The sequence below is a fragment of the Haliaeetus leucocephalus genome, unplaced genomic scaffold (assembly GCF_000737465.1).
Source record: "Haliaeetus leucocephalus isolate CR32 unplaced genomic scaffold, Haliaeetus_leucocephalus-4.0 Scaffold752, whole genome shotgun sequence".
NCBI classification, from domain to species: Eukaryota; Metazoa; Chordata; class Aves; order Accipitriformes; family Accipitridae; genus Haliaeetus; species Haliaeetus leucocephalus.
The window spans coordinates 1,933,474-1,942,954 of NW_010973188.1; the positions used below are offsets into that span (position 1 = coordinate 1,933,474).

General features: G+C 51.8%; 1 protein-coding gene across 1 annotated transcript in view; it reads left to right on the plus strand.

The window, feature by feature from the left end:
- The window catches only part of NFKBIE (nuclear factor of kappa light polypeptide gene enhancer in B-cells inhibitor, epsilon), a 27,959-nt gene that overhangs the window by 5,128 nt on the left and 13,350 nt on the right, over window positions 1-9,481 (plus strand). The window lies entirely within an intron of this gene.

Below are 9,481 nucleotides of genomic sequence, written 5' to 3' on the forward strand. Positions count from 1 at the left end.
GCCGGGCCGGCCCCGGGGACGCCCCCGGGCGGGGGAGCCTCTGGCGGGCCACTGCGGGGGGGGCCTCCTGCTGCCAGCCCCGCCGAGGGGGCGTCCGGGGCGCCGGGGCGGCCGGGCGGGCTTCAGACCCAGCCGGGATGCTGACGGGGAGGTGAGGGGTTCCGTGGGTTTTCCTCCCCTCGGGATGAAGTGGGAGAGCTCAGAGGACCAGGAGCGCTTTGAGTGAGCTCCAGCTGTTTTTCTAATCCATGGGCAGCCCTAGCTGGTCGGGGGGGGAGGTAAGGCTGACCATCAGCGCTAGTGCCGGCACCCAGGGGAAAGCCCTTAGGTCGGGCAGTGTCTTCGCTGCTATGATCTCCACCGGGCCCAAGGATGCTCAGCTAGCTATCACAGAGCTGACTGCAGCATGTTTCACCCATAGACATAACGTGCTTGGTTGCGGGGATGAGTGGGAAAATCTCTTCAGACCCTCAATCTAAACTCACAGTAGTGTCCTCATGGGAGACACACACAGAGCTCAGGAACGGTCCAGGCTTATCTAGGTCCAGAGACTGCAGGTAGAGCCCAGCTTCCTTGACAGTCTTGGGTAATTGGGTGTCTCTGCAGGTACTTCCCCAGCTCCAAACTGGGGAAAAGCATAAGTTGCAGAATTTGCTGGAAATTGCTTCACTCTTTCTGAGCTCTGAGGCTCAGCCTTGGCATTGGGATGAGTGGCTTGCTCTTGCCCAGTCTGTTGCCTGGGATGGGGAAGGAACGGTCCGTAGGCCTGATGGTCTCGCTCAAGGAGATGCATCCGAGGGAAATTGCCAGCCGCTGCTTCTGATGGGAGTAGGTGTGGCAGCCGGGGGTGCTGCTGAAGGAGCTCATCTTCAAAAGAGGCTGGGGAAGCGTTTCCTCTCGCCTTTCCCCTGTTTCCATGGGAACAGCAGCAAGCAGGAGCAGCCTGCCCTGAATTTCGCTGCCTACAGCTCAGGCACCCCCTGCCCAATCCTCTAGGCAGTCTTTGGCTCTCGAGGGTTTCAGACCCATCCTCACATGATGGATCCCACGCCGCCAAGGAGAGCTCACCGGTGTGTGTGTACCATGGCAGAGCAAGGCAAAGAGGCACAAGCCCAGAGCTGTCAGGATTTCTGTAGCTGCACTGTATGCTATTGCATGTACACTAATAGACAGTCGCAAATAATTTGCATGTGTATACACATTTCTGCTTTTTATAGTGCCAGGGACTCCTGGAGGAAGTGACCTCAGCTAGACTAAAAGGTGCCTCTGGGATGGTCACCCTCCAGGAACAGCTCTGGTTTTCTCTCAAAGATGGGAATGTCACCCAAAAAGAGCAAAGCAGAAGGGTGGAGGGGAAAAAAAGGCGATATGAGTTTATGTCTTTGCATTTAATAGCCCACGGCGGAATAGCCCAGGGAATTTGTCCATTCACTTTTGAATTCATGTTAACTTTGGACTTGTAGATGCTGTGTGCATTCTGTGGCAAGGAGTTCCACAGCACACCCACAGACTCAAGGAGCAGCTTCCTTCGGTGTGCCCATTTTGGGCTCGTTATCTGCTAGGACTAACCCTTGGGAAGCGGGCTGCTGCCACCCCTGTGGAGCCACCCACACAGAGCCCTGCAATTTATCCTCCGCCAGTGAATTCAGCAGACACTGGTGAGCCAGAAGTAGGGGTTTTTGTATGAGGCATCTTGGATGCTGGTCCTGGCAGCATGTTTTCTGTGTCTTGGAGCTGTCCAACACATCACTGGCTATACTGGTTTTGAGCTGAGAAGTCACAAAGAAGTCCTGTACCCTGCTCCATCTGAACTGAAGTTGTACAAGTTCTCAGCCATTTTCTGTGGGAAACAGGCACGTGGCAGGTTTCAACCCTCAGATAGGAACCCAAGGGCATGGCTGACAATGTGTTACAAAGAGCACAGGACCCACCCAAGAATCGGAGAAATAAGGTTATATGATGCATAGGCCTTTTGGAAATGGAGCATGACAGGCAATGTCCAAGATTGTGTTCTGTGTCACCATCAGAGGGAGAACCCAGCAGTCCTAATTGTAGCACACTGCCCTGACCACTCAACCCTCCTCTTGAGGGCAAGAGATAAAAATATCTTTGCTGTAATATGTGAGAATCCCCCCCAGTTATTCCTGTACGTTTTGGGATGCTCTACTGGAAGACCATATTGGAGAGTGGGACATTTCTGGTACAGGGGCATTTCTGATGCCACAAAATGGTTGAAAGAAGCAGGGAGGCTTTTAAGAGGACATGGCAACTGAAGTAGAGGTAGTACCCTTACTGGGATATCAGTAGGTTTGTTCTCCACATGCCCTGTATCTGCCACCCTGCAGAGACATTCATATCTGTTCCAAGCAGACATAAAGCACTAGGTCATATTAGCAGTATTCGTTCATTTTCCATAATGCATCAAGCCAGAAAAGGTCTCACACTTCTGCCTCTGGTAATTACAGAAAACAGCCTTTTCATTCCTGGTTAAATATGTTTTTAGTTGTTACCCATGCAGTAAATTTGCATTTAATTTCTGGAAAAATGTTGACAGAGGCTTCATTTTAAGCCAGATGACCATAGATACCTATCCTTGTGCTGGTACTTGTAGCCTAAATATAAAACTGGATTTTGCAGCATCGTGTATATATATAACATTGGGTTTAGCTTTATTTTGTCCAATAGGCCAAGTGTTATCAAAACTTAGTCTTTTGTTCCAAAGCAATCAATGACTCCTAGCAGTCTGCTGCTTTTTGTCTCTTGAGAAGATGTGTAGCAGAGAATCCCCTCGTGTTAGGATGCAGGATTTTCCAAGCTTGGAAACTAATGCCTATTAAATTTAGAAATTTCAAGGATATTTTGTGCTGGCTGCCTGAGCCTTCCAGAATGCATCGCTCCAATTAAATTCCTCCTTATTAATGCGACAAGGGGAGTGTGGGTGAAGGAATGTGCCACTTGCTCCAGTTAAACAATATCCCTTTGCCATTTCTGGTCAGTGGTGTTGACTGCACGGGTGCCATTTACCTCTGCAATCATTGTCCTCAAGGAAATCTGTGCCATTAGTTATGTTTTCCTCTGCTGCACTAAGACTCCATGTCTGCTGGGAAGGGATCCAGGTGTCCCCTTTTTTATCGTGGGAAGGAAATCCATAGGGGTCACTAATTTATGACTGGGGAACTAGTTTCTGTACTGCATCATCACATAGGAGTCTGCATCTCCATGGGCAAGATGCCAGTGGTCCCCAAATGAGCAAAGTCTTAAACCTTGTGAAGTAGGTGGGTTTGTAGCTCCTGCTCTGGGGTGCATTTCACAGATGAGAATTGCAGTCATTGGAAATTTTGATCCCTGCTCTGATCCTTCCCTTTCCAACAACAGGCTGCCTGTGCGGTTTGCTTATTTTCCATCCCGCCCCATAAGAGTCTATTTCTTCATCACCACAGTTATTTGTGAGGCTCCACAGAAGTTTCTGACTCGGGTTAAATTGCTTTTCTCTCTGCAGCAGGACACCCAGGGCCCTCCCTTGCTTCCCCCCTAGAAATGAAAAGTGGATTCAGAGCTGCCCAGATGCTGTTTGACAGCCCTTGGGACATCTTGTCCAATACAACTCCGGAGCAGCAGCAACCACCCCAAGTTCCCAGAAACTGGGCCAAATCTTCCCCTGGCAAATGTTTTGTTCTGCCTGAGTTTCTTGGCCCTTCACCCGCAGAAAGGAATAAGCCACGGAAACTAATGGCTCAGAGAATTTAGCCTATCCCTACTTATAGTCCTGGGAGTCACCTCCCTAAAAGCAGAAAATAGGTTTCTGTTGCAGTTTGCCTTCCTCGCACTGAGCAGTTGGAGCTGACACATTCTGGTCTGGGGTAGCATCCCTTCTCCACCCAACTGTCCCCATGGACCTGGACAGACAGGGAGAAAAGGCTGTTCTGGGTAGGGGCGAAAAGCCCACCACATGACTGTCTGCATCACTTAGGGGCCATTGCATGGGCTGGGGCTGACGGTGAGGCCAACATCTGGGGGAAGGTCTGCGATCCCACCTTGGGGAATGGCTGTGCTCCCACATTTGGTGTGCCAGGAGCACCCCTTAACTGGGCAACATGGACTTATTCATCACTTATTCATGGCGCCGGGACTCCTCCATCCCTGGGGATGGCCACCTGCCCTCTGCATGCCCTGTGCTCCTGCTCAGCACCTGAATATTTCAAACAGCTTGCTCACCCCCACCTCCCCTCCCGGCCACCCTGAGCCAGCCAACCTGCTCACCCCTCTCTCCCAACCCCTGCCTGGGCTCCTCACTTGCTTACAGTAGTGTGGCTCCACCAGGCCTGTTCCCAGATCACTCTGATGCAAGCGTGGAGAGACACAAGCTCTAATTCAGTCTGGCAGCTGGGAGGTTTAACTCTCCTGAGAGCAGAGCCAAGCTTGCATGAGTAATACTTCTGGCAGCACTGCGCAGCTTGCTAGGGACCAGCAGAGTAGCCACTCGGAGCACTGTTAGGAGGTAAGGACTGGGCTAGCAGGGGGCTGCAGGGCTGCAGTGAGGGGCTGAGGTGAAGTAGGAAGCAGCTCAAGCAGAAGCAACTCAAAAATGGAAGTTAACCAATCCTCCTTTCTAAAGGCCATCAGGTCCAGAGTGGTGATGCTGAAGCCCAGGATGCAGCATCAGCAGCATCCATCCTGTGCTCTCTGGCAAGGTCAGCTGAGGGATGGTTGGGTGAGTTGAGGGCTTTGTTTTGTCTTGGACAGTTGCTGCCAGATAAACTGTGCTTAGAGAGTCATGAATAAATGATAGCATGGCAATGGAGCACTGTCTTCCACAGCTATTCTGTGGGGAGGGAGGAGCGCTCTTCATTAAAGCAGTGTGGCCAGACAGGGGTTATCAGAGCCACCCTCTGGAAGCAAGTCTATCTATCCACTAGCTATAAAGGGAACCCCAGGTGATGAGATTTCTCACCTAGGGCACAGTTTCACCATCTATTTAAGCATGGTTTTATTATTAGTTCTCCAAGACCATCTGCCATCCCCTCCCCGTTCATAACCACATCTCCTTTGGGAGAGCTCTGAGCACACGCAGCTGCACACACATCCACATAAATAAATACATACCAAAGCCTTATCAGCCATTCATTTGCCCAGATGAGAGCAGAGAGCACTGTAGCCACTGAGCTGACCGGAGTTACACAAGGAGGATCTAATTTAGAATGAAATTTTGTTGAAATATCTGGGGGCTTTGTTCATTCACTTTGTAAGCTCAAGGACTTTTAGTGCACCTTTATATCGATCACATTCTGCTTTTGGAAGTGAATGCCCTGGCCGAGAGCAGGATGAGTTAGGTGTGATCCCCATTTAAAGAATTGATCCCCTTGTCCGATATGCTACACATCAGACACACAGCAGTAAATGACAGAAGGAGCTAGAAGCTGCCCTGTCCACTGTGGGACTATGGGCAACAGGGGGAATCGTGGGTCTCAGGGAGGGCATTAGCTGGCAACTTCCTGACCACCTGCCACACGTAGACAAACCTGATCTGCTCTGGATTGACATGGTGGGTCCTGTAACGTTATGGGAGAGCACAGCAGAAGGACGAGAGGCATCCAGCATGGGCTGCAAGGAGGACAAGTCCAACTGGAAATAATCCCTTACTGCAAAAGCAAGCAGGTATCCAGAGCAGCATCCTTGGAGAGATTCATTGACCCTGTGATTTCAGCCAAACTTACCACAAGAGGGCAGCCAGCGTTTTCTAGGCTGATTTCCTCCCCCAACAAAAAAAAAAAAAAAGGGGTGTCTGAGGAGGACCTGCTTTGCCCTGGCCTGTTAGAAAGCTGAGCCTTGCTTCTGGGCATTGAAGCTTTCAAAGACATGTTCCTGCTTCACTCTGTTAGGCCAGAAGGTGAAGTGACCCAGTTTGGTGCACCATAGAGCTGATTTGCTGTCAGATATATGGAACAGCAGTCAGAGGAGAGAGCCTGTCATGTTCCCTGCAGCTTTCCTCGTTTTCCCAGGGCCTCTGCTCCCAGTCAAGAGCCCAGCACACATGGATTCTCGGCTGAGCTCCCTAAGCTGGAGCTGGAGCCCCAGGCGGAGGTCTGGGTTGCTGTTCGGGGCACCCAGAGACATCTCTGGTGTGGAAAAATGCAGTGGGAGCTTCCTCAGATGGGGATCTAGCACCTTCCTAATGGGGTCAGTACTTCTGTTGCAGGGGACGGTGGGAAAGGGCTGCATCCCCAGGGAGCAGGGCAGCCCAGTGCTCACATGGGACCAAAGCTGTGTGGTGGACAGTCTGCGTGGGGGAACCTAGCACCAGTCACATTGCCTGGTGTGAATTACTGTGGCAATAACTGCTTGTAGCAATTTTGGGTAACCTAGGTTGCTTAAACATGGCAGAGGACCACAGCTGGGAATTAAAGTACCATTATTTTTCCTCTGGCCAGACACAGACTGGGCATAAACTCCCTTTTGCCATCTCTCTCAGCCGATCTCACCCAGTTAACAGCTTGAGGAACAGTGGAGAAGATGCTGGTGCCAGGCCAGGCTGCAACTAAGGTGGGCAGAGCTTGGGTTCAAGAAGTCAGGTGCAGAAAGCTGAATGCGGGCTGTATTTGGGGACAGGACATTATCAGGGACAGTACCGGGGGTCACAGGTCGCCTGGGGAGTCCTTCCCATGCCCAGGCTCTGTCTGCCCTGATGCTCCTGGCAGCGCAGTGTGGTGGGAGGGAGAGCCGTTCTGAGCCGAGTTTCCTGCCAGAGCGGTTGAGTAGAGCTGGGTGCCTTCGAGCAGTGTGTGTTGACACTGACCTCTAGTGGGAACAGATCCCTTCCTCTTTGGTTTTTCCCTGCAATTTTAATCGTTTTAAGTGACAGATCTTAAGGGGGACTGGAGAGAGCCCAGAATTAAAGTTTCGGTTTTAAAATCCTCAAAAGCAAATCAGAACATCAAGATTGGCCTCATCTTACATTTAAATGTTTTTACTCCCTCTACCAATACCTGCCATTACATTATATATACGAGTGTGCGTGTGCATATGTATATCCCTCTATATTTAAAGTCTCTGAAAATAAAGTAAGTCCAAAACCCGCACAGCCAGGCAGAAAAGCTCTCTGTTAGGAAGTCAGCATGAAGCGGAGCCCAAGCCTTGCTGAATGAGTGACAGAAGGCAAATAACAGGGCAGAGCAGTCAAGTTCATCTTTCAGACTTTCCAGTCAAATTGTCCAAAGGGTTAGTATAAGCACACCCAACCAGAAGAGAGGTGGCAAGGAGATGGTGCCTGAGCTGTGTATTAGTGGGTGTAGCTGGAAGGTCAGAGCACAGAGTGGCTGGACCTCGGTGCCTGGGTGGCATAGCTGATTTTAATGGGGAGTGCCTGGTCTCCACAGCTCAGCTGAAGCAGATCACCGCCACACAGCCCTGGAAGAGCTCAAGAAAGTTCAAGGCTCACCTCAGGGAAGCTGCAAGATCACTAGCTCCAGCTAAGCTCCCATCAGCAGTGGAGGAAGGCCACCTTCAGGGGCTGCTTGGTAGCCAGAGGTGTAGACAGCTTGCAGTGGACTGGACTGTAGAGTCCCAAGTGGTGGATCTCAAGTTGCCTCCCTGCAGAGCTGGTCCAGGGCTTATTAGCTCAGGCTTTGTGCTTTTCCTGAATCGCTCCTGGACCTGCGCTAGCTCTGGAAGCAGGTTCCATGCCTATGCCCCAACTGGAACAGAACATCGCAAGATAATCAAGGGGTGACTGCCACGTGCTGCAAAGCCAAGCAGCAACTAATTCACAGAGAAGCAAAATCTTTGTGCATCACCATGCAGGTTTGTGCTGATTTGACAAAAGTGGATTTCTCCCAATACCTGATTTTATCCATGCAAAGTGTATAAGGAACCATTCCATGATGGAGCTGCATCTCTAGTAACATCTAGTATGTTACTAGAGAAAAAGGCAAAGGCATTTTGGAAGGTATTTGATGGGTAACCTTGTAGCAGTTGGGTACAGAAAGCTGAAAGAGTAGAAATTCTGGGTGGAGGGTCAGGAACATCAGCTGTGGATGCACATGGAGCTGGGATGCAGCCACTGCCAGGGTGTGAGAGGAAGTGACATGAATATATGGCCCAGATCCCTGCCCTGTGTTGGACAGAGCTGCTAAGATATGGGAGAAGCTCCTTTCCATTAGCAGTTGTAGTCTTGCAGCCAGGCAATGCCAGGGACACAACTGGAGATACTGAAACAGATCCCAAGCATGGGAGGAAAACTTGTGACTCAAAGTTATTGATGCCAACAGAGACTTCCCCTGCCTGCCTCCTGCTGCCCTCACACCCCAAAACCTCTCTTCCTGCCTGGTCAGAGGCACTTTTCATGGGTAGCTCGCCTGCAGCAAGGCTGTGAATAAAGGCCTGGCGGCCAGTGCTGGGGGAGTGACGCAAATCTGAAGCGGCAGCTGCAGTGCAGTAGGGGGAAGTCATTGGTGCTTTGCATGTGGTTTTTGTGAACTTGGTCCCATACCCACCACCAAGCTCTTCCCAGGTGAGCTCCCTTGCAGGTGCGTGGCACGGATAGATCCTTTCCCTCCTGCTGGGCTGAACTGTAAAGATGGGCACCCTGTGGAGGTGGAGAGGCCAAGCAATAAAAGCAACAAGGGAAACTGATTTTAAAGCATCACCTGCATTCAGAGTTATCTAGGTTGTCTTCTGAGGAAAGCCCACTGCTTGGGACACTGGGAAGTAACTAGATGGCGTCTGCGCAGATCCATGAGGAACACAACTGGATAGGTTTGGTCTAGGAAGGAGAGCACTGAAATGCAGCCTGGTCAACCATTCACAGGCAGAGAGCTGGGCCTTCATTTGAGCTTCTGTTTTCGGCTTTGATCTGCGTGCCTGGGCTGCTCTTGTGCGAGCCCTGGCAGCCGCTCTGGGCTTTGGGCTTTCTATTCGCAACACAGAAAAGCGGTGGGAAGCGGCTGGACCAAGCGACTTGTACAGCCAACTGTAGCCACCACCCGGCCTTTCCCTTTGCCTATACAGGCAGGACAGACAAGAAGGTGTCTCCGTGGGTGAAACGGGTTAAACCACGCACACGGGAAAAGCAAGCGTCTTGTTCGCACCTATCTCTGCTACCAAGTGACATCCACCATACCGTTTCCCCCAGAGCCTGCGGCTCTAGTCAGCACCTGCGCACGCAACAGCATCCTCACCCCCACACCGCCCAGCTTGACAGAGTCCCTCTCCCACCCCTGGCGAACCTGCCTGCTATTTAAAGAACCCAGACAAACAGAGCAGGGGAGGAGGCGGGTCCAGGGTACACCGGCACGGGCTGCCCGGTGTAGGGAAGGACGGTGTGGCCACCTCCCCTGCGCACCCCGGGCTGCCGGCCCTCGCCCACGCGTGCCGTGCCCACGGGTGGGTTTTCTCCCTCCTACCGCTCCTGCGCCGCTCCCGCACAAAGCGGGCAGGGAGAGGCAGCCCCCCGTTTGGGGGGTGCCGGGGCAGCGCGGCGGGGCGG